Source organism: Pelobates fuscus, chromosome 2 (assembly GCF_036172605.1).
Source record: "Pelobates fuscus isolate aPelFus1 chromosome 2, aPelFus1.pri, whole genome shotgun sequence".
NCBI lineage: Eukaryota > Metazoa > Chordata > Amphibia > Anura > Pelobatidae > Pelobates > Pelobates fuscus.
Window position 1 is genome coordinate 334,083,663 of NC_086318.1, and position 23,744 is coordinate 334,107,406.

Genomic DNA, 23,744 nt, shown 5'->3' on the forward strand with positions numbered 1-23,744 from the left:
TTACTGTAAAAAAACATTTTCTTTGCCTTAGATGAAATCTCCTTTCTTTCACCAAGTCACTTACACCAAGTTTGATTCCCTGATTTAGAGTTCAGGGATTTTTTGGTTAACTGTTTGTAGAAAGAAAATCCTTAATTTGGGAGTCTGTTGCCCAGTAAAAATGAAAAAGAAAAGATCATCTTGCCTAGCTACTGCCAGTACAACTTACACCAACTTTGAGTTGGAGATAGCTTGTATCACTGACCCTAGTGTGATGGTAGTTCGGGTATGCTGTTCATTTTTTGTTAGTCCCATAAGTTTTGTTAGTTAACACAATCATTCATATCCTAAAGTTGTTGTAATAAGCAAAACAATTCCACCATCGTCAATGTCAAGTAGTAATCCCAAAACAATTATGAGGAAGGGTAGAGATTATGTTCCCCAATCCACCACCTGCAATAAAGACACTTTACAGTGTAAAGAATTTTGGAGCAGCAGAGGACAATCCATAGATTGAGTTGTGATGACAATAGGGCAGCTAATGTCAGTTATTATTAAGTTCAGGCATGTGGCAAAAAATTTGAGCTACAGTTATGCAGGTTTGGGACAGGTCATCCACCCTTGTTCACCCACCTCGTGCACAAACCTGAGAATAATCCCTTCCATCATGTGACTGTGAACGAGACTCGCGACGGATCTGCACTCAGCCGGAGGTGCAGACATGCACTGTGACCACTGCAAGTCTGCTAAGGAAGATCACCCCAGTAGTTCATGTAGCTGCAGAGGTCTCAGCAGAGCCAGTGCTCAAATGGTAGCACTGGATCTGCTGTCTGGGACCACAAAGGGCAACAATTGGATACAAAATTTACAATAAACAAATGTATTTTGCAATTGATAAAATTGTCTATACATGGGATCTATGCATCTATGGGAACATACCCTGGATATCATCTATTACTAAATTTGACAATGCCAGCTTAAAAATGTACACTATTGCTTTGCAAAACGTCAGGGTGCTTAATCAATATTATCATATATGACTTTAACGTGTTAAATCAAAAAATACATGTTTTACATCCACAAGATGCTTATTCGCACAGTAATCAATAAACATAGTATAATATATTCATTGGCAAACACATGAATGAAAAGCAATTTAAAATGAAATATAATAAAAGCACACATTGTGAATGAAAAACTAAAATTACAATGCAATCATTTTCACGTAATTGATTGGGATTACTTGAAAATTTTGTAAATAAAACACGCTTTTTGTGTTTTTCAGTTTTAATTTAGCTTTGTTGGTTTAAGTCCAAAAAAAGCAATGATTAAGTGAACAAAGAATTTTAACTTGATAGCGAAAGCCTGATTTGCCCTCTAGCTGTCCACATGAATGTAATGCAAATGGAATTGAACATATACTTTTCCCTGCTGTGATTCATATGAGTTCAGTGAGCCTTCTGAATCGATCCAGGAGAGGGACTAATTAATCAAGCTTGAAATAGCTGAAGTTGAGTAGCAAATCAGGAAAAATAGACTATATTACATTAGGACTTTTGTCACTATTCACTAGTTAAATCAGAGAATGGCTTATCTATTTTAGTTGATCTGAATGCATGGGTTCCCTTTTTTCTAAAGCGTATCAGTTATGACATTAAATGGACTCTAAATTAATAAATGAACTATAACTCACTTGTTTATTAAAATATATGCCTTGTCTGAAACTAAATGAGAAAAATATTAACTAGTAAGTTTTCATGACATCATTTTAAATCTCATCTTAAAGAAACGCTCCAAACCTCTTTAGCTTGATGAAATACTTTAGGGGTTAACAGAGCATTCCCTCTCACTTAGGGAAAATGGGGATTTCAAAATAAATCAGTACTTTTCTAATGACATCAGGGAGGGTACTCTTTCTGAATTATTTGTGCCCCAGCACAGATTGGAAAGCAATGCTTCTCTTTGAAAAGCATTGCAGGCAAAGTGCTGCAAGTGTCAGGCATGCGCGTTGCCTTCCAGTACTTCAGTATGAGATGACTCAAATTAGTCAAGAGATCATCACTAAACGTTTTTAGTGTTCACAGTGAAGTGAATGCAGGGCTCGAGTCCTGCAGGAATGCGTGTGAACGGCGTTCCTGCACTTTTTTCACAGCAGGAACGCCGTTTCCGTTGCTCCTGCATGCACTAACCAGGGGGCTGGGAAACAAAATCTGCCCACAGTGTTCCCCCCTGTCATGCTGACCCCCCTGACCCCCCTGGCGAGCAGATGTCTACCTGTTAGGCGAGGGAGCTGTGTTCTTCTAGCTCTGCTCCCTCGCACACCGTTTGCTGATGCTGTGAGCCGGAATATGACGTCATATTCCGGCTCCCTGCATCAGTAGACATCCGGCGCAAGGGAGCAGAGAGAACACAGCGCCCTCATCGCGTCTGACAGGTAGACAGCTGCCCACCTCACTGAAGCCCCACTGGACCCCAGGGACAGGTCCACGCCAGCTCTCCAGGTAGGGAGGCAGGGTGGACATTTGTAAATGTAAAAAATATGAATAATTTGTATGTTTCTGTTAGTGTGTATGTGTGCACGCGTTTATATATGCATACGAGTGTATAATTTTTTTTGGGGGGGTGGATCTTGGGTGAGTTCCCACACTTTTTTTCCCCAGGACTTGACCCCTGAGTGAATGAATGCAGCAGACTCCTCAACCAACAGTTCCAGATTTAACATCAGATTCTCTGTGTAATCTCAGCCAACCAGTAGCTGTTTTTCTGACCTGCTTTTGTGAGAATAGCTGTCGGTCAATGAACCATCTTGCACAGTGGTATAGTTCTTTTTGAGCCTTGTATATATTTGGGATTTTATATTGATGAGTTCTAAATGTTTGATCACAACACCATAATTACATGGACGATAGACATTAGCACTATACTCTCAACCCCACAAATGCATGATGTTGACTTAGTTTTAATTTTAGTACAAAATGTACTCACTACTGTTTCCCAACATATCTATGCTAGAGCATTTGTCCCTCTCACCATCTTGGTGCAGATTTACACTGTGTATTGAGTGTAAATCTCTCCATCTTAATTACCCCATCAGTACCACAGGATATGCTTACCTACCATTAAATACTCCCTTTCTGTTTGAATATTCTTATATATTTAATTGTTCTCTTATTTCAATATGAAGGCTTTACTTCGGAGGGGCTTCTTAAGATATATACATAATCTCATAAATTTGCGAAATCACTAAATGGCTGTCCGGATCAGAAATATTGTTGTTACATGAAAATAATCTTGTTGCCCACTCAAGTAAATCCAGGACTATAGCTTGTTCGGCTGGGAAACTGAGATTTCCCATTGGACAACCCAAACCTGGGGCTAGCCACTGCCACTGAGTCCTTGCTTCAGTTGAGAAATAAATAGCATGTGGTCAGGAAATGGAGGTGTGGACCGTGTGGATGGGGAGGCATGAGGAGCAGTAGCAGCAATTTATTTGCCTGTAGCTGTGCACTGTAAAAGGACTCCAGGGTTAGTTAATAAGACCCTAAATGGATGAACCGAGAGTATGTGCATGTCAGTGTGTGCCAGGGAGTGGATGTGCATTAGCGAATATTTTGAGAAAAATCAGGCAATGGACTTGGGTGGATACACTGACTCTGTTTTATTTAAAAATAAAAGCAACCTTTATCATTTGTTTAGAAGTTGTATGAGTGTAGTCCTGCATGTTGGAGAACTCATTTTTTAATTTAAGTTTTCTTTTTTTTCTACCTGTACATCTGTGTGCTATGCTTATGTACACCATTATAAAACTGGTATAAAAATGTCCTGAGGCTGTTTTTATGCCCAGTCTGGCCTTAGTAAATCTGGTTATAATGCATAAGTTGAATGCTTAACGCTGGGAATTTGAAACACAATATATTACAGGAACTCGTGTCCAGCTTTCATGGATTGTTTGGGTAATGAATATATCTCCAGTGAAGATTAGTTACTTAGTTCAGATCAGTATGATCTTTTGGAAGCTACAGAAAGTAACGGAGATATAGAGTCAAGTTAATGCACTTTGATCATTAGCATATGTATTAAAAGTTCTAAGTATGTGAGCAGGTCTGCTTATTAACAGGTGTTCTAAGTTCTTAGACAATACAGGAGAATGGCTGGAGATATTGATGTTTACTATTGGTTAATTGGTATAGACTAGTCTCTAAAGTTGATTACTAATATATATTCTTTCCATAATCCAACCCTAATCCACCTTCTAAGCTTCATTTCTCCAAAATCCATTTTTCTGTAAATGGGATTCTCCTCCCTGCATCTTGCTGGGAAGGGCTAATACTTATAGGTCTAGTTCATACTTACATAGATGGCCAAAATGTTATTTTCTAAAGTAAAACTCTTCTCTGAAATATAACTGAATGCAATAGGTATTAAGTGAATACTATGTGAGTTTTTTATAGGTCCTGCTGGTCAGAGGAACCACGGAAAAATACCAAAAAAGAAGACATCTGGGTATGTTTCCATTAAAGAGGAGACATTACTAGTACCAGCATGGGGGTACATGACTTTAACTGCTCTACAACTCAACAAATTAATGGGGTGCTACTCATGCAGTGGGCCAACCATAAATGTTTCTTTAAAAAAATGCCACATTTTGCAATTTTACATATTTTAACAGGACATTTGCTTTTTATGTCAATTGCTTTAATTTATATGATCATCACTACTATAAATTAGTTGTAATGAAGAAAAGGCACTTGGGTCAATTTTATTGAGTTTGCTATCTGCAGCTACGCTCTAATAATGCGCAGTTAATTGCACAAGCCCATACAATAAGCAGCATAAATAAATGCATGCTAGACGATTGTAGCAGAATTTGGTACATAAGCCAATAAATCACAACATAGAATAATTGAATAATCAAGGTGATTTCACTTTACAATTCATTGATTCTTTAATAAAGGAAAGTTAATTGATCTACAGTTATGAGCTGATGTTCATAAGGTGGTATAAGATCCTATAGATTATGTTGAGCCAGATCAAAAGGAATACAATAAATGCAATGAGTTGTAATTGTATAACAATTAAGCTTTGTAAATGGCTTGCAGAATGTCTCCTACCAACTAATTGGTCTAATACACTGCTGACTTTGGATAAAGAAAAATCACTTTCTCATCCCTAAAATAATTAGAATAGAATGAATCTATAACGAGAGATGCGGGGTAGCTTATAGTTGCATTTTAAGCAACTATACACACAGTCAAGGGCCTTCTTGTACCAAAGTCTATACAAGGAACTTTTTTTATTGGGTCTTTTTTTCCTTGTATTCCAAAAATGAACACACCTGGAATTACAATTGGAACTCAATATAGTTTTCGTTTTTCCATTTATTTCTTGGATCTTTTGTTTGGATTATGATACGATATTCTTTTGATGATGTATGTCACGACACAGGATGAGATGCTTAGGAACTCTGTTCCTGCTCAATATATTGATGAAAAGTATGTCATCTTGATAAGGTCATACAATGATGTTCATCAAATGGGCTTCTATAAATTACTAACATATTAAGAAATAAGCAAAGAAAGATAAGGCAAAATGTTTATTAGAATACTGAAACAAAATGGTGACACTTTCAAATTTAAAAGTGGTACCTTTGAAATTTCTGTGTTCCACCTTATGCAGTGAATTGTCACCACTCTAGGATGTGCATCAGCTCATTTTGTTGGTTCTATAACTTTATAATGGTAACAAAAACATGTTTTTAGGTATCAGCTTTCCAATGAATATAAAGTAGGATAAAATAAGTTGGGCTTATATAGTTTATTAATATATATATTTTTAATTAATGACGCTATCTGCAGGCTATGCAGATTTCAGGAAAATGCTGACAACTGAACTGCAAATTTATAAATACTGTGTGGCATCTTGTGTGGTTCATCTGAATTATTATTATTATTATTATTATTATTATTATTATTGGTATTTATTTAGCGCCAACGTATTCTTCAGTGCTTTACAACATTATAAAAGGGGGGGATTTAACAATAAATGAGACAATTACAACATGTAACAGGAACAATAGGTAGATGAGGACCCTTCTCAGAGGAACTTACAGTCTAGAGCAATGGAGTATATAGACACAATAGGAAGGGCATCATGAAGCCCATGGAGCAATGCAGTGGGGGAGTGGACCTTGACAGGGCCAGAAAGTGGGCAGGTGAAGTTAAGGTCAAGAGGTGTGGTTAAAATTGATATGTAGTTTGGGGGGAGGAGAGTAGGGGGGAGGAGAGTAGGGGCTGAAATAACCATCTTAATCAATAATCTCACTTACTTGTTACTTGTAGCAGGTCTGTGTGGTTTGTGTTTTTTCTTTTTCAGGTATGGCTTCTGCTGAAGAGATCCTGGCTGGTGTTAGAAGAATGGTGGAGGAGAAGGTGATGTCCTGGCTGAAGGATCAATTGGGGGTCCCGAGCACGTCTGCTCCCCCCTCCGCGGTGATGGAGAAGAGGCCGAGGAGAAGGGCACGACTGCCCCAACGGCTCAGCCCAGGAGCAGCAACGGCGGAGTTGAGGTGCTGGAGTCCATCGTCGGGCGGACCAGGAGCGGAGGCCCAGGCGGATGGACGGGCCGCGGGAGCAGGAGCGCGCCGGTCGGGCTCTGGGCAGGCGCGGAGGCCTGCATCGCGGAGGGTGCCTTGCCGCAAGTCCGTGGGCGGGAGGGCGCTCCTGGAAGCAGGATCCGGCGCGGCGGAGGAGGCGACTGGACAGCATGGCGATGGGGGGCCAGAAAAACAGTGCCCCGGTGAGTCTGCCCCTGGTGGCGATGCTGGAGGGCAGGGAGAAGGGAGGCAGACAGACGGCTCACCGCTAGCGCCCCTACAGGTGGCAGGAGGGGATGCGGTTGACAGGGCAAGGACAGGTTTAACCCTTGCAGGGACCAGGCGAAGGGGTGAAGAAAGAGATGAGGTTCAGGGGACAGGAGCCCAAGTAACTAGTGGCTTAGCGGGGGGGGGGGGTAAATCCTGGCCCCCAGGAGGTCACCAGGGGATCCAGTGTGGACACAGCAGGAGTCAGGAGAATGGGTACAGGGGACGTGGAAGAGAGGCAGAGTCCGAGCAGGAAAGAGAACGGCAGGGGAGGCAGAGACGAGTGAAGAGGGGTCATCTCCGCAGTTTGTAAGGGTATGGTCACCGGAAGGCGGAAGAGTAAAGGAACTGGGGCGGAGGTGGCGGTAGCGCGCAGGCTGAGCGTCGGCGGCGTAGATGGTGGGGCAGCAGCTGGGAGAGCGGAAGGGTCGGGCGAACAGGTAGTAGGGCATGGTGAGATAGCAGACGTGGCACGGCAAAACGTGCATGTGTCTTTTGCCGGGCCACTGGGGTGTCACTTGAAAGCTGAAATGAAAGAGAAAATTTGGAAAGGTGAGTTCTTGGAGATCTTCTCCTTGCTCCCACTCGAGGAATTCCTCGATTTAAAGGAGGAGGACAAGAAAGACACCAAGAAAGAAGAGGAGGAGAAAAAGCGGCTGTATCGAAAGATACCGAAGACTTTTGGGAATTGACTCAGGGACTTTTGTATTTTGGCGAGCGTGATCAGAGAGAAGTCCCCAGACAGATGCTCGCAGCTATTTTGCTATCTAGATGGGATAGGTGACGCGTACAGGACTTATGGGGGTTTGGCGTGGTGGCGGTACGATGAACAGTTCCACCAGCAGTTAGCAGCAAACCCTAGCATGAGGTGGGACCAGATGGACCTGTCGTTGTGGATGAAACTGATGATGGCGCAGAAAAATGCGCCCTTTCAGGGGACGGCCGGTACGGTCGCAGGAGGCACCGTGTCGGCCGGAAAGAAAAAGGAGGAGGCTCTACAACGAGGGGCAGTGCAAGTGGGGTCTACAAAAAAAAGGAGGAGGCTCTACAACGAGGGGCAGTGCAAGTGGGATCTTCGTGCAGATTTAAACATGAATGTTCCGATGCAGGGGCAACCACGGGGTCAACAGATGCTTTAAGAAAGGGAAAGCTAACCTCAGGGGTACAGCAGGGTCAACAGCTACGGCGGTTGCATCTGGGAACGTCGCCGGTGAAGGTCGGCGCGATGCTGCCTTGGCTAAGTCTATACGGTAACCAGGAAGACACAAGATTTTTATGGCAAGGGTTTACGGAAGGCTTCGTTATCCCATTCAGGGTTAAGGGTCTGGGAACTATGTGCGCAAACCTTAAGTCAGTACGGGAACACCCTGGGGACAAGCTACGTATGCTTTGTCAGCTAGTGGACACAATGAAGGGGGCAAGAAAGGTGACTTTAGGGGGGCTGCAGTCCCTACTGGGGAGCCTAAACTTTGCTTGCCGGGTGATCCCAATGGGCAGAGTTTTTTGCAGGCAGCTAGCTCGGGCAACAAGTGGTGTGCGGCTGCCAACGCACTACGTTAAGGTTTCGACGGATATGAGAGAGGATATGGAAGTATGGGGGAGGTTTCTGAAGGATTTTAATGGTACAGTAATTTTTAGGGAGCCGGGGGTATCGTCTGAGGACATAGGCCTGTTCACGGACGCTTCGGTAGGTTTCGGGGCTTATTTGTCGGGACAGTGGTGCGCCGAAGAGTGGCCGGCGTAATGGAAAGCGAGCTCACTGATCAGGAATCTAGCGTTCCTGGAACTATTCCCGGTGGTAGTGGCAATGGCACTATGGGGGAGGCAGCTCGCGAACAAAAAAGTGGTCTTTTATTCAGATAATATGGCAGTGGTCCAGGCTATCAACGGATTGTCGGCAGCATCGCCGGTTGTAATATGGTTATTAAGGCATTTGGTACTGCTCTGTATGTCTAGCAATATCGTGTTTAGGTCACGGCATGTACCGGGGTTCTTGAACAGGGTGGCTGACACACTGTCTCGTTCACAGTGGGAACGTTTTCGGGAAGCGCAGAAGCACAGGAGGAGGTCTGGCATGTCCGGAGGAAATGTGGCAGCTCGGGACTTCATGCTTGGGGAGTTCGTAAGGAATTCCTTGGCGCCGGGCACTTGGGCGGCATACGAAAAGGTTTGGCACGAATGGGATGAGACGGTTGCGCAAGTGGGAGGGGACCTTTCAGCAGGTCAGCGGCTAGATGTGTTGTTATGGGTATTGTGTCGACTATTGACTAAAAAGGTGTCTCCATCTATGCTAGATAGGCACTTGTCGGCGCTGGCTTTCCTATTCAAGTTTAACGGATGGGAGGACATAACCAAACACTTTCTGGTGAGGCAAGCAGTACGTGGTTTTCGAAGGGGCAAAAAATCAGTGGATACCAGGAGGCTGGTGTCATTTGCAGTACTGCAAGGGCTAGTGGAGGTGCTACCTACCTTATGTTCCTCAAACTATGAAGTGGTATTGGGGGGATGTGGTAGTCAGCAAGGACAGAGTGCTGATTAGGTTGGGTCGTTCAAAAACGGATGTTTTTGAATAAGGATGCTCGATGACATTGTTCGATCTGCCAGCGTCCAAGGTTTGCCCAGTGGCTTGCGGGGCCAGGTTCTTGGAAATCCGCCCCAAAAAGGAAGGTTGTTTTTTCATCCATGCAGATGGGACGGCGTTATCCCGTTTTCAGTTTGTTAGGATATTTCGCTCGGGCCTACTTAAGCTAGGCCTGGACCCAGCGCAGTTCGGAACACATTCTTTCCGAATTGGAGCTGCAACGGAGGCGGCACGCCTAGGTTTGGGTGACGAGCGGATTAAGCGGATTGGGAGGTGGGAATCTATTCGGTTCCGTTTTTCTGTTTCAAGTTACTCTGCTGTTCACTGTTTTATTATTTCAGGTCGTTTGGTGTGGCTGATTGGACATTCCTATGTGTATTGGGCACAGAAGAGGGCCGCAGTGAGAAGAAATGGAACGCAACTGGGCTTTCCTAAGGAAACGGTGGTCCTATCGCGAGTTGGTCCCTGGAGTGATAGTTGTTTGGTCAGAAATGGTGCCCCGTTTTACTTGGAGACACGCCAGGGATCCAGCCACTGTAGCGCGATGTAGGGGAAAGGTCAATAAGACCATGGCGATTTTCATTCGTAGGATAGGTGGTGTGGTTGTGCGGCACCGTGAATTGGAGGGCATGCTTCCGGGGTATTTTAGGAAAGATGGGGTGCATTTGTCGGACGTGGGCTCTGATTTGCTTAACTTGGGTTTCCAGGATGGGATTTACCAGGCCCTATATCTGTGTGGTGGGGGTCGCACATGAGCTTAAGGTGGTCAAGTCATGTGCTGTGGCGGAATAGGGCGTGAGTTAAATAGGATTTAGGTGGAATAGAAAGGGGGTAGGCCAAGGTCTAGGCTGGAATAGGCCGGAAGGAAAAAGTTGTTGGTAGGTTCTAACTCGTCGGTGGCTACGAACCTGGGGGTGCAGGTGTGTCTGGGTACACACCTACAGTTAAACATATGGTTTTGGGGCCTTTTTGGTAGGCCATGTGTAAAACATTATGCATTATTGGAATGTTCATTATTGTTATTTGGTAGGGTCATTGTCAGGGGTATTGAGCATGAAGGTCGGAAGTAATTAGTACTTGTGACAATGACGCTAAATTGTTAAATTATATATATATTTATAATTAATAAAGCTGTGGACTTTATACTCCAACAGAAAATCGGTGTCTCAGTGTTATTTATTTAAGGAGTTAGCACATGCCGAATAACAACTGTGCACATGTCATGAAGCCCATGGAGCAACGCAGTGGGGGAGTGGGCCTTGACAGGGCCAGAGAGTGGGCAGGTGAAGTTAAGGTCAAGAGGTGTGGTTAAAATTGATATGTAGTTTGGGGGGAGAAGAGTAGGGGTTTAAATAATGGCCATTTTAGTAATGTGGCCATCTTAATCAAAAATCTCACTTACTTGTTACTTGTCCCTCCTACCCTCCCTTTTGGTTTGAAGCAGTTCCCATTTGGTCACAGTGGCGGGAATAGGGCATGGGTTAAATAGGATTTAGGTGGAATAGAAAGGGGGTAGGCCAAGGTCTAGGCTGGAATAGGCCGGAAGGAAAAAGTGGTTGGTAGGTTCTAGCTCGTTGGTGGCTACGAACCTGGGGGTGTAGGTGTGTCTGGGTACACACCTACAGTTAAACATATGGTTTTGGGGCCTCTTTGGTAGGCCATGTGTAAAACGTTATGCATTATTGGAATGCTCATTATTGTTATTTGGTAGGGTCATTGTAGGGAATTCTTATATAATTGAAGACTAGGTGAGAGCCTGATGGGTGAAGGCAGGCATTTCAAAGGAAAGGAGGTGTCCATGAAAGGTTCTCCAAGCGTTAGTTAGCAGTAAGGGTGCGAGCAGCAGGCAGGAGGTGGTCACTGGCAGAGAGGAGAAATTCAATTTGTCCAAAAAAACAGAAAAATGTTTTGGGCAATTCGTGGTTCATCCATGTGGCTTATAAGTTCTGACAACTTTTGTCCATACAATTCTTCAGGGAAAACTATTTGGACAAATCAGTGTGAAAATTAGCCAATATGTAATGGAGAATATATACACAATATAAATATAAATATGATATATATATTTAGCAGTACACATATAGGTGCATTTTCGCACACCATTTGTTTCACAGATCAAGCGAGAAAATAGGGGGAAAATGAGAAGCAGTAAAAAACTCTCTATATATTACATATGTATTAGACTTTTTTTACTGTTCCTCTTTGTTTTCTCTGTAGTGGTAACTTCTCACCTTATTTGTGATTATCTAAACATAGTGGCTGTCCCTTAACCATCAATCATCTTATTTTTTTTTTTTTTTGGTGGCTTGGATAGAACTTCAAATCATACAGCAAACAAAATGGTTTACTCATTGTCTATTTTGTTTGCTACATGATTCGTTCATGCAGCTTTTTGTAGTCGGGGATTTCCAAATTGCTGACAAATTTCAATTTGCTTGATGACAGGTAAAGAAACATTCAGGTGGAGGAAAAATGTATAGAAAATTGTGAGCGCTATTCACAATACACTGAATAGAAAATCAAAATGATGTAATTTAAAATAGCTAATATACAAACTCAGCTATAGTCACAGCTTGGCAATTTTAGCCTAAATTTAGCAAATCAGTTTTCAGTTAATCATGGATTAAATAATAAAAATCAGTGGTGTTTGAATGGACAAGCAAAGACAGTGTTAACATCACAATATCTATAATAAGAAACATTAGTAACACAGTCTGAATCCTTTATTGTATATAAATTGATTAAGTGGAATATGAAATATAGCAAAGGGGCCTATGCATTTGGAATGGGTGAGATTAATAGTCAGATAAATCTTTTTTTTTTGTTAAATCTAGTTTTTGTGTTGCAAACTTTATATTAAAATGTTGATCCTAGTAAATGATTATGTCTTTCACAAAGAGCCCAAGACAACGTGAACAGCATTACGCAATATTTCTGCTCTGTATCCCACCATATTATTCTTGGATTATTGATTTTCATTGTCCATATTTTGTGTTTATTTCTGGATTGCAAGAAATGACATATTTAATTTAGAATATTGATTGTTTTTTGAAGATGCTGTCTAAGTACAAGAGGTCTCAAGTGAATGTTTGCTATTCTTCTGCAGGAAGAAAATATTCGGTAAGAAATACAGATTGATTCAGAATTTGAATTTATTTAAAAGAACACTATAGTTTCAGGAACACAAACATGTATTCCTGACCTTATAGTGGTAAAAGCAATAGTTATGTTCCTTGCCCCCCGCTCTTTACAGTAAAAAGGTGATTTTGCTCAGTCCGCCTTCATGGCTGGATACATCACATTTTGTGTTCTCAGACAGTCGGGGCTCGAGTCCTGCAGGAACGCATGGGAACGGCGTTCCTGCACTTTTTCCAAAGCAGGAACGCCGTTCCCAGTCCTGCAGGACCTGCCCTGCTAACTGCACACAGGGGCCATCACACGCGGCGTTCTTCTCCAGCTCTCTCAGCTTCAACTCTCGCGAGACCCGCAGCTGTAAGAGCGTTGCCACGGGTTACCATGGCAACGCTCCGCACAGGCGAGTCTCGCGAGAGTTGAAGCTGAGAGAGCTGGAGAAGAACGCCGCGTGTGATGGCCCCTGTGTGCAGCGGCTGCTACCCTCCACCGGACCACCAGGCGATCTCCCCCCTCCCTGACAAGGTAAGAAGCAGGGAGGGGGGAATAAAGTAAAAAAAAACATAAACACATAAAAGTTAAAAAGCGCATTTGCTTCCCCCCCCATCATCCAGCACACACACACACACATAATCCAGCACACACACACATAATCCAGTACACACACACACACATAATACAGTACACACACACACACATAATCCAGTACACACACACACATAATCCAGTACACACACACACATAATCCAGTACACACACACACACATAATCCAGCACACACACACACATAATCCAGCACACACACACACATAATCCAGTACACACACACACACATAATCCAGTACACACACACACACATAATCCAGTACACACACACATAATCCAGTACACACACACACACACATAATCCAGCACACACACACACATAATTCAGCACACACACACACACATAATCCAGCACACACACACATAATCCAGTACACACACACACACACACACACATTGGTGTGTGCCATGGGTTACCATGGCAACGCTCCGCACAGGCGAGTCTCGCGAGAGTTGAAGCTGAGAGAGCTGGAGAAGAACGCCGCGTGTGATGGCCCCTGTGTGCAGCGGCTGCTACCCTCCACCGGACCACCAGGCGATCTACCCCCTCCCTGACAAGGTAAGAAGCAGGGAGGGGGGAATAAAGTAAAAAAAAACATAAAACACATAAAAGTTAAAAAGCAAATGCATCCCCCCATCATCCAGCACACACACACATAATCCAGCACACACACACATAATCCAGCACACACACACATAATCCAGTACACACACACATAATCCAGTACACACACACATAATCCAGTACACACACATACATAATCCAGTACACACACACACATAATCCAGCACACACACACATAATCCAGCACACACACACATAATCCAGTACACACACACATAATCCAGTACACACACACACATAATCCAGTACACACACACACATAATCCAGCACACACACACACATAATCCAGCATACGCACACATAATCCAGTACACACACACATAATCCAGTACACACACACACACACACATAATCCACTACACACACACATAATCCAGTACACACACACACACATAATCCAGCACACACACACACACATAATCCAGCACACACACACACATAATCCAGTACACACACACACACACATAATCCAGTACACACACACACACACATAATCCAGTACACACACACACATAATCCAGTACACACACACACATAATCCAGTACACACACACATAATCCAGTACACACACACATAATCCAGTACACACACACACACATAATCCAGCACACACACACACATAATCCAGTACACACACACACACACACATAATCCAGTACACACACACACACACACATATTCCAGCACACACACACACACATAATCCAGTACACACACACATAATCCAGCACACACACACATAATCCAGCACACATACACACACACATAATCCAGCACACACACAAACATAATCCAGCACACACACACACATAATCCAGCACACACACACACACACACATAATCCAGTACACACACACATAATCCAGTACACACACACACACATCATCCAGCACACACACACACACACACATAATCCAGTACACACACACATCATCCAGCACACACACACATCATCCAGCACACACGCACATCATCCAGCACACACAATCATCCAGCACCCACACACACACACACACACACACACATAATCCAGCACACACACACACTGCATTCATTATACACAATCTGCACTTACTCCAAACACACTACATTCATTATACACACTCTGCACTCATTACAAACACACTAAATTCACTGTACACACTGCACTCACTACACACACACTACATTCACTATACACACTCTGCATTCACTACACACACACTACATACACTGCATTCATTATACACACTGCATTCATTATACACACTCTGCACTCACTACAAACACACTACATTCACTATACACACTCTGCATTCATTATATAGACTCTGCATTCATTATACACACTCTGCACTCACTACACACTACATTCACTATACATACTCTGCATTCACTACATACACACTACATACACTGCATTCATTATACACACTCTGCACTCACTACAAACACACTACATTCATTATACACACGCTGCACTCACTACAAACACACTACATTCATTATACACACTCTGCACTCACTACAAACACACTACATTCACTATACACACTTTGCACTCACTACACACTATATTCATTATACACACTGCACTCACTACACACACACTACATTCATTATACACATTCTGCACTCACTACAAACACACTACATTTATTATACACACTGCACTCACTACAAACACTTCATTATACACACTCTGCTCTCACCACAAACACACTACATTTATTATACACAATCCACACTCACTACAAACACACTGCATTCATTATACACACTCTACACTTACTACAAACACACTACATTCATTATACACACTCTACACTTACTACAAACAAACTACATTCATTATACACACACTGCACTCACAGCAAACACACTACATTCATTATACACACTCTGCACTCACTACAAACACACTAAATTTATTATACACACTGCACTCACTACAAACACACTACATTCATTATACACACTGCACTCACTACAAACACACTACATTAATTATCCATACTCTGCATTCACTACAAACACACTACATTCATTATACACACCCTGCACTGCACTATATGCATAGGAGTGTAAAATTTTTTTTAAGGGGGGGGGGGGGGGGAGGCGGAATCTTGGGTGAGTTCCCACACTTTTTTCCCCAGTCCTTGACCACTGCAGACAGTCAAATGCTTTCCCATTGGAAAGCACTAGGAGGCTATTGCAAGTGCATGGCAAAATGCAGCGCTGCAACAATCAGTCTGAGTGACTGCCACTAGAGGTGGTACTAGACAGTAATGTAAACATTGCTTTTTTCTGAAAAGGTAATGCATACATTAAAAAGCCTGCAGGGACAGGCTATACTAACCAGAACAACCACATTCAGCTGTAGTTGTTCTAGTGTGTCCTTAAAAACATTTTCTGCAGTAATCAGCTAGCAGGTATGAGACCCCTCCACAACTCCCTCTATACACTCATGCTCTCTTACCTCTTGTCCCTTCGAATCCAGTGTAACATAAAGGGCCCAGACTGAAGTCAGGAAAATGTTACCCCCTTTGAGGAGCCAAGGTATTAATTCTCAGTCAAGATCCGGTATGTTAACCATTATAGAATGAAAATTACCTTCGCATCTGTATCTTTTATGTGTCTGCCTCATACTATGTATTTTTTAAAGGATAGATGTGTCTTTATTTTGATGTTTTATCAGACATCCCAAGTCTCCCAGTCCCCCATTTATTTAATGTGGTTCCTGGACACCCGCATACCATGTGTACAATGTATGTCAGATTGTGTGTGCTTGATTTCCAGGATATTACACATTATAAATGCCATTAAATAAATGCTCCCTACTCATGACCCACCTGATGGTTATTGTTCTTGAACAGGGGCCGGTCATGCGCCCGGCCCTTTAAGAACCTGACTGTACCCCTGCAATATCCTCCGGCTGGGAGGAAGTGGTCATTTCCTCCAAGCTAAAAAGACATCCGCATGGGACACCACCACAGGCAGTATGGAGAGTAATTTCCTCTTAGCTAAAAAGACAACTGCGTGGGACACCACCACAGGCAGTATGGAGAGGCTGTAGTGAGCTGCTCCTGCATGCTCACTCCCATCAGTCTAAGCCCAGATCCTAAAAGGTAAGCTAACAGGTGGCTGCAATGTATGTCAGGTTGTATGTGTGTGTATCTGTGATAGTGTGTGTATATGTGACAGTGTGTGTATATGTGTGTATCTGAGTGTCTGTGCCAGTGTGTGTACGTGCCAGTGTTTGCATCTATGTATATGTGTCAGTGTGTATGTGCCAATGTGTATCTGTGTGTGTTTGCTACATTCATTATACACACCCTGCACTGCACTATATGCATAGGAGTGTAAATTTTTTTTTAAGGGGGGGGAGGGAGGCGGAATCTTGGGTGAGTTCCCACACTTTTTTCCCCAGGACTTGACCCCTGCAGACAGTCAAATGCTTTCCCATTGGAAAGCACTAGGAGGCTATTGCGAGTGCATGGCAAAATGCAGCGCTGCAACAATCAGTCTGAGTGACTGCCACTAGAGGTGGTACTAGACAGTAATGTAAACATTGCTTTTTTCTGAAAAGGTAATGCATACATTAAAAAGCCTGCAGGGACAGGCTATACTAACCAGAACAACCACATTCAGCTGTAGTTGTTCTAGTGTGTCCTTAAAAACATTTTCTGCAGTAATCAGCTAGCAGGTATGAGACCCCTCCACAACTCCCTCTATACACTCATGCTCTCTTACCTCTTGTCCCTTCGAATCCAGTGTAACATAAAGGGCCCAGACTGAAGTCAGGAAAATGTTACCCCCTTTGAGGAGCCAAGGTATTAATTCTCAGTCAAGATCCGGTATGTTAACCATTATAGAATGAAAATTACCTTCGCATCTGTATCTTTTATGTGTCTGCCTCATACTATGTATTTTTTAAAGGATAGATGTGTCTTTATTTTGATGTTTTATCAGACATCCCAAGTCTCCCAGTCCCCCATTTATTTAATGTGGTTCCTGGACACCCGCATACCATGTGTACAATGTATGTCAGATTGTGTGTGCTTGATTTCCAGGATATTACACATTATAAATGCCATTAAATAAATGCTCCCTACTCATGACCCACCTGATGGTTATTGTTCTTGAACAGGGGCCGGTCATGCGCCCGGCCCTTTAAGAACCTGACTGTACCCCTGCAATATCCTCCGGCTGGGAGGAAGTGGTCATTTCCTCCAAGCTAAAAAGACATCCGCATGGGACACCACCACAGGCAGTATGGAGAGTAATTTCCTCTTAGCTAAAAAGACAACTGCGTGGGACACCACCACAGGCAGTATGGAGAGGCTGTGGTGAGCTGCTCCTGCATGCTCACTCCCATCAGTCTAAGCCCAGATCCTAAAAGGTAAGCTAACAGGTGGCTGCAATGTATGTCAGGTTGTATGTGTGTGTATCTGTGATAGTGTGTGTATATGTGTGTATCTGAGTGTCTGTGCCAGTGTGTGTACGTGCCAGTGCTTGCATCTATGTATATGTGTCAGTGTGTATGTGCCAATGTGTATCTGTGTGTGTTTGCCAGTGTGGGTATCTGAGTGTGTGTGTGCATTCGTGCCAGTGTGTATATCTGTGTGTATGTGTGCCTATCTATATGTGTGTATGTGCCAGTATGTGTATCTGAGTGTCTGTGTACATGCCAGTGTGTGTTTTTGTGTGTATGTGCCATTGTGGGTATCTGTGTGTGTATGTGTGTGTATGTGTCAGTGTGTAAATGTCAGGATCATCATTGGGTTTTACTCAATATTGTGTATTTGGGTCTGGCTGGGATCGAACCTGAGTTGCCTGCATCCCAGTCAGGATCCTTACATTGGGCTCCACGCATCTTTGACTGTTTCTACATGTCCTTGGTATCCTGTAGCCTGAGCCTGTTTGCCTGGGATTTGCACACCTGTTCCTGGTTCCATGATCATTGCTTGAGACTCCCTATTTAAACCTCGCAAGTCTGGTCCCCGTTGTCAGATCGTGTTTCCTGTTCTGTTTGGTTTCACTGCTGTTTATCTGACTCCTGGTTTTGATCTCCTGCTCGTCTACTGTTTTCGCCTGATTGCCGCCAGCCCTGACTTCTGATTCTGTTACTGACTACTCTTCTGGATTTCCCTTGTCTGTACTGCGTTCCAGGAAGCACTGGTTATTTCAGCCCCAGTGCACTGTGTCACACCCTTGGGGATTTCTGTCCTGAGTCCCCTCGGTCTGTGCCGAATTGCAAAGGGTGCCTTAACTCTGCCTGCCGGACTCCCACTCCAGGTAAGATCCCTGACAGTAAATAGTTGTAATATGTTGTGTGTGACTGTGTGTAGGGGGTGCATGTGGAGGTGGGGGTTCAGCCACCTCTTTTAAATGAGTTTTGTGTGTTGGGATGTCTGTTTTATATGTATATACAGCAAATCAATAAGCATGTTTCTATCATCTGAGGAAAGGGATTTAGGGGTAATTATGTCTGATGACTTAAAGGTAGGCAGACAATGTAATGGAGCAGCAGGAAATGCTAGCAGAATGCTTGGTTGTATAGGGAGAGGTATTAGCAGTAGAAAGAGCGAAGTGCTCATGCCATTGTACAGAACACTGGTGATACTGTACGCAGTATCTCCAGAAGTATATTGATACTTTAGAGAGAGTTCAGAGAAGCGACTAAACTGGTTTATGGATTGCATGATAGCACTTACAAGGAGAGGTTAAAGGAACTTAACATGTATAGCTTGGAGGAAAGATGAGACAGGGGGGATATGATAGAAATATTTAAATACATAAAGGGAATCAACACAGTAAAGGAGGAGACTATATTTAAAAGAAGAAAACTACCACAACAAGAGGACATAGCCTTGAATTAGAGGGGCAAAGGTTTAAAAATAATATCAGGAAGTATTACTTTACTGAGAGGGTAGTGAATGCACGGAATAGCCTTCCAGCTGAATTGGTGGAGGTTAACACAGTAAAGGAGTTTAAGCATGCGTGGGATAGGCATAAGGCTATCCTAGCTATAAAATAAGACTAAAGAAAGTATTTAGAAAATTGTGCAGACTAGATGGGCTGAATGGTTCTTTTCTGCCGTCACATTCTATGTTTCTACGTAGTGGACTGTAGTGGTTATAGTGTCAGGACACTGAAATCATGTAAATAAACTTTGTTGAAGGCAACTAGGCATGTCAAAAAAATGTTTACAGATTTGAAATCTGTGCTCACAGCAGGCTATGCACATGGCTAGTCTTCTTTAAGAAGGAATTTCTTGGACCTCCTTTTGAGTGGCCTTAGACCAGCAGAGCCAGTTGCCCATAAGTAGGGCATGCTATTGGGCTTTCTATTCACGGGCCATCATTGGCCCATGGCACAGTGCACACAGGCAAGAGAATAAAGCAGCCATCTTAGAAGTAACATAGAGAGCACAGCAGCCCCTGGTCCCTGATAAATGTAAGTATACAGATATTACAATTAGCTCTGAATATTGTATGGGTAATTCTGTATCTGTTACCATTAAGTGTTGAGTATATGAGGTTAAGTGGAGAGATTCCACAGGTCAGAAGATGATGGCCACAGAGCAAAAGGGTGGGATCAAAAGCTGGGGGAAGAGTCTAGCTTCCCAACATCTTAAAACTTTACCAGCCGCCATTGCATAATAGATTTCTGCACATTGGATATTTAAAGCCTAAAGTGAGTGGTATTTTTTTCCAATGGACATGTCTTTATTTAGGTCCCATTCAACTTAATTACAACAAAAGTAAATTGAAATGTTTGTTTTGTAATGACATGCCAGAATATCTGTTAGCTGAGCTGTATAGGTTGAAATTACAAACATATTTAATGAATAATAGGAAATACAACACGTGTTAACTTGAAAAGTGCCCTAAATCAAATCAATGTTTCAAAATGTAGATGCTATGGTACTATCAAGCTTAGTCTAAACTGACCATAAACAGTTGATTTTTTATATTTATGGTCTTTTTATTCTATTCAGATTTTTCATACCAGTATCAATAAATTATAATCAGTAGACTTGAGAATGGAGAAAATATTTGGTTTGTCTGAATCGATTTGCTACAGGAAAACAATTCTAGTTTCGTCCATGTGGCGTTTTGTTTTGGTCGAACTCTGTCTATGCAATCATTTCAGGAAAAACAATTTAGATGAACAAACTGGTGTGAAAAATGTACCAATCAATGTACTGTAAAAAAAAAAATATATATATATATATATATATATATATATATATATATATATATATATATATATATATATATATATATATATATATATATATATATATATATATATCTATATCTATATCTATATCTCTTTCAGAGTACATTTTATATATTAAATGAAAAGTGATAAATGGTGCCTATCAGTATACTATATAAAACATGCACTATATACATACATATATCCTTATTTGTGGTCAGGGAAATAGGCAGAGTAAGCATTAACCACAATATTTACTAAATTCGGTTGTGGTGTGCCAAAACCGATGTTCGGGCAGGCCTGTAAATAAAGAGGGCCCACCAAGAAAGGAATTTGTGTATATTGGGAGTGGTGGATGGGGTGACCAATCGACAGCAGCCCAGTATGGAGGTACGTTTATGTTTATATAGTCCAGATCATGCCCTCCCACAATTCCAGGCTCCGCCTTCCCATTTGTGGTCAGGGAAATAGGCAGAGTTAGCATTTACTAAATTCAGTTGTGGTGTGCTGAAACTGATTTTCGTGCCGGCCTGTAAATAAAGAGGGCAAAAAGGTGTAAGCAAAGCAACTTTAATACGTATTCCACTGTTAACAAGACCTGTGCAGATATGTAGTTTTTAACATTATTTGCCATTGTCCTAGTCTTTTGATGATGTGCACTGGAATATTTTGGCTAGATGCGGCTGGTGCTGCGCCTATGAGAAGTGAATGACCGGTGAACGCTGATGGATCGCACCCCGTTTTTGAAAAGAGAGTTCGTATGTATACTGTGAATTTGGATGTTGTTAGAGAGTTACCGTGTAGGCTTAAGAGGGGGGCGTTTTTGTCTTGACCTCTTAGGTTATGTCGACAGGTGGCCCTGTTTGATTCGTTTTGGGTTGCCTAAGTGTCAGGACATAGTCCTCCCCTATTTTGTTTAGGTCAGCCATTTTTAGCATGTTGTTGGTATATTTTCTATTGTGAATTTGTTTGGTTGTAAGATAAGATAAGGCCAGATAAGTAGCAATTTTTAAGGTGTTGTTTGTTTTGATTCGAACTGTAGCGTATCCAATGTGTCAGATAATGCTTGGAATTTGTTAGCATCTATGGGTTGTCGTTTCATTGGTTTGTGACCTTCTAATAGTAGGATACCTTTTAGGATGTGTTTTATTGGGTTTGAAGACACGGTGAAGGTACTGTGACTAGGGTATGTGTTTATGACATGGTTTTGTATACCTGTATGATATAGTTTTATCGTATTGTGTGCTAGTTTTAGATTCAAGTGGCAAAGGGATGTAAATGCCACCATAGTATTTAATGACAACAGGTTTGTGATCTTGTATTCTGTAATGAACCTGTTGAAGCTGGTTAAGGCTCGATAGTATGAGCATCTGGTGTTGGCTGAGAGTGCCGATTGTGCCAGCATTCTCCTGTGCGCCATGAGTATAGCTAGTTCCTTGAATAGTGGAAATCTGTTTGGGTTTTGGGATGTACTTGGCAGAAAACCTGTAGGTTAGAAAGAGAGAGGGCATCAGCTGCTGTGTTGTGGTAGCCCGGTACATGTTCATAAGTGAAGTGGAAGTGTTGTGTGGCTGCCAACCACACAAGTCTTCTGACTAGGTTCATGATGGTAAGGATGAGGACCTGCCCTTCTTGATTATGCCACTAGAAGGGCAGAAGTGTTGTTGAATGATGGCAAAGTTACTGCCTCTATTGGCCATGCATCCGAAAATGGCTGTGTAACCTAAGTGGGCTGCTGCATATTTCCATATTACTGGGGAGTTCCCTGTAAAAGGTTGTATGAACATATTAATGCCGTTCCAGTGAGCCAACAATTTACTCCACATAGCCAAATCTGCCCTGGCCTGTCCGTCCAGTGTGACTATGCTTTGGTCACTTGTTAGTTTTGGTAACAGACTGAGTAGTCTGGATATGAACGCACGTCCCTGTGGGATTATTATCATGGCAAAGTTCAGAGAACCTAGGAAGGATTGAAGGTCTTTCCGAGTCGTAGTACCTCTGCTGAGGAACAACTCTACCTCTGTCCTGATTCTCTCAACTTTGTCTACAGGGAGACTTGCCTGCATAGCGACTGAGTCTAGACATATGCAGAGGAATGATAAACTAGTGATGGGTCCTACAGTTTTGTCCATGGCTACCGGTACTCCTAATGTTGAAAAGAGTGCTTCTGTTTTTATTCTGCTTAGTGGTATGGATTCGGAGTTTTCTATGGTCGGAAAGTCGTCTAGGTAGTGAATTATGACTGGACAGCCACTGACATTCAATAAGAGCCAGCAAAGTTTTTTCTATTCTTTGCCCTGAAAGTTAGACGGCAAGCGTGTCGACCTGTACCTCCATTAGTCGTTTTTTGGGAAAGAGACGGTTTGGGCACATAGTCTTGGCATGGGCAAAAATTAAAGCAAATTATGTCTCTGTACAATCCAAATGCTAAGTCTGGTATGGATAGTTTTTTATTTAGTTTGGGATCTTTGACTTTGAACACCACTAACAGGTAACCATAATTGTATGTTTTATTTTCGACTATGTCTTGGGATGCTATCAATAGAGACATTAGGTTTACGTTCTTTCCCTTCAGTATGTCTTTCTTAATGTTGGGAGGGCCCATGTGTGCGGGTGTAATGATATGTGTAGAGGAACCCTGTGTGGTTGGTGTGGCTGTGACATTACTCTGTGTGATGGTTTGTTTGGTGGCTGGTGTGGGAAGGAGATCTGCGGGAGTTAAAGTAGCTGGTGTTGACGATTCCAAATTCTCCA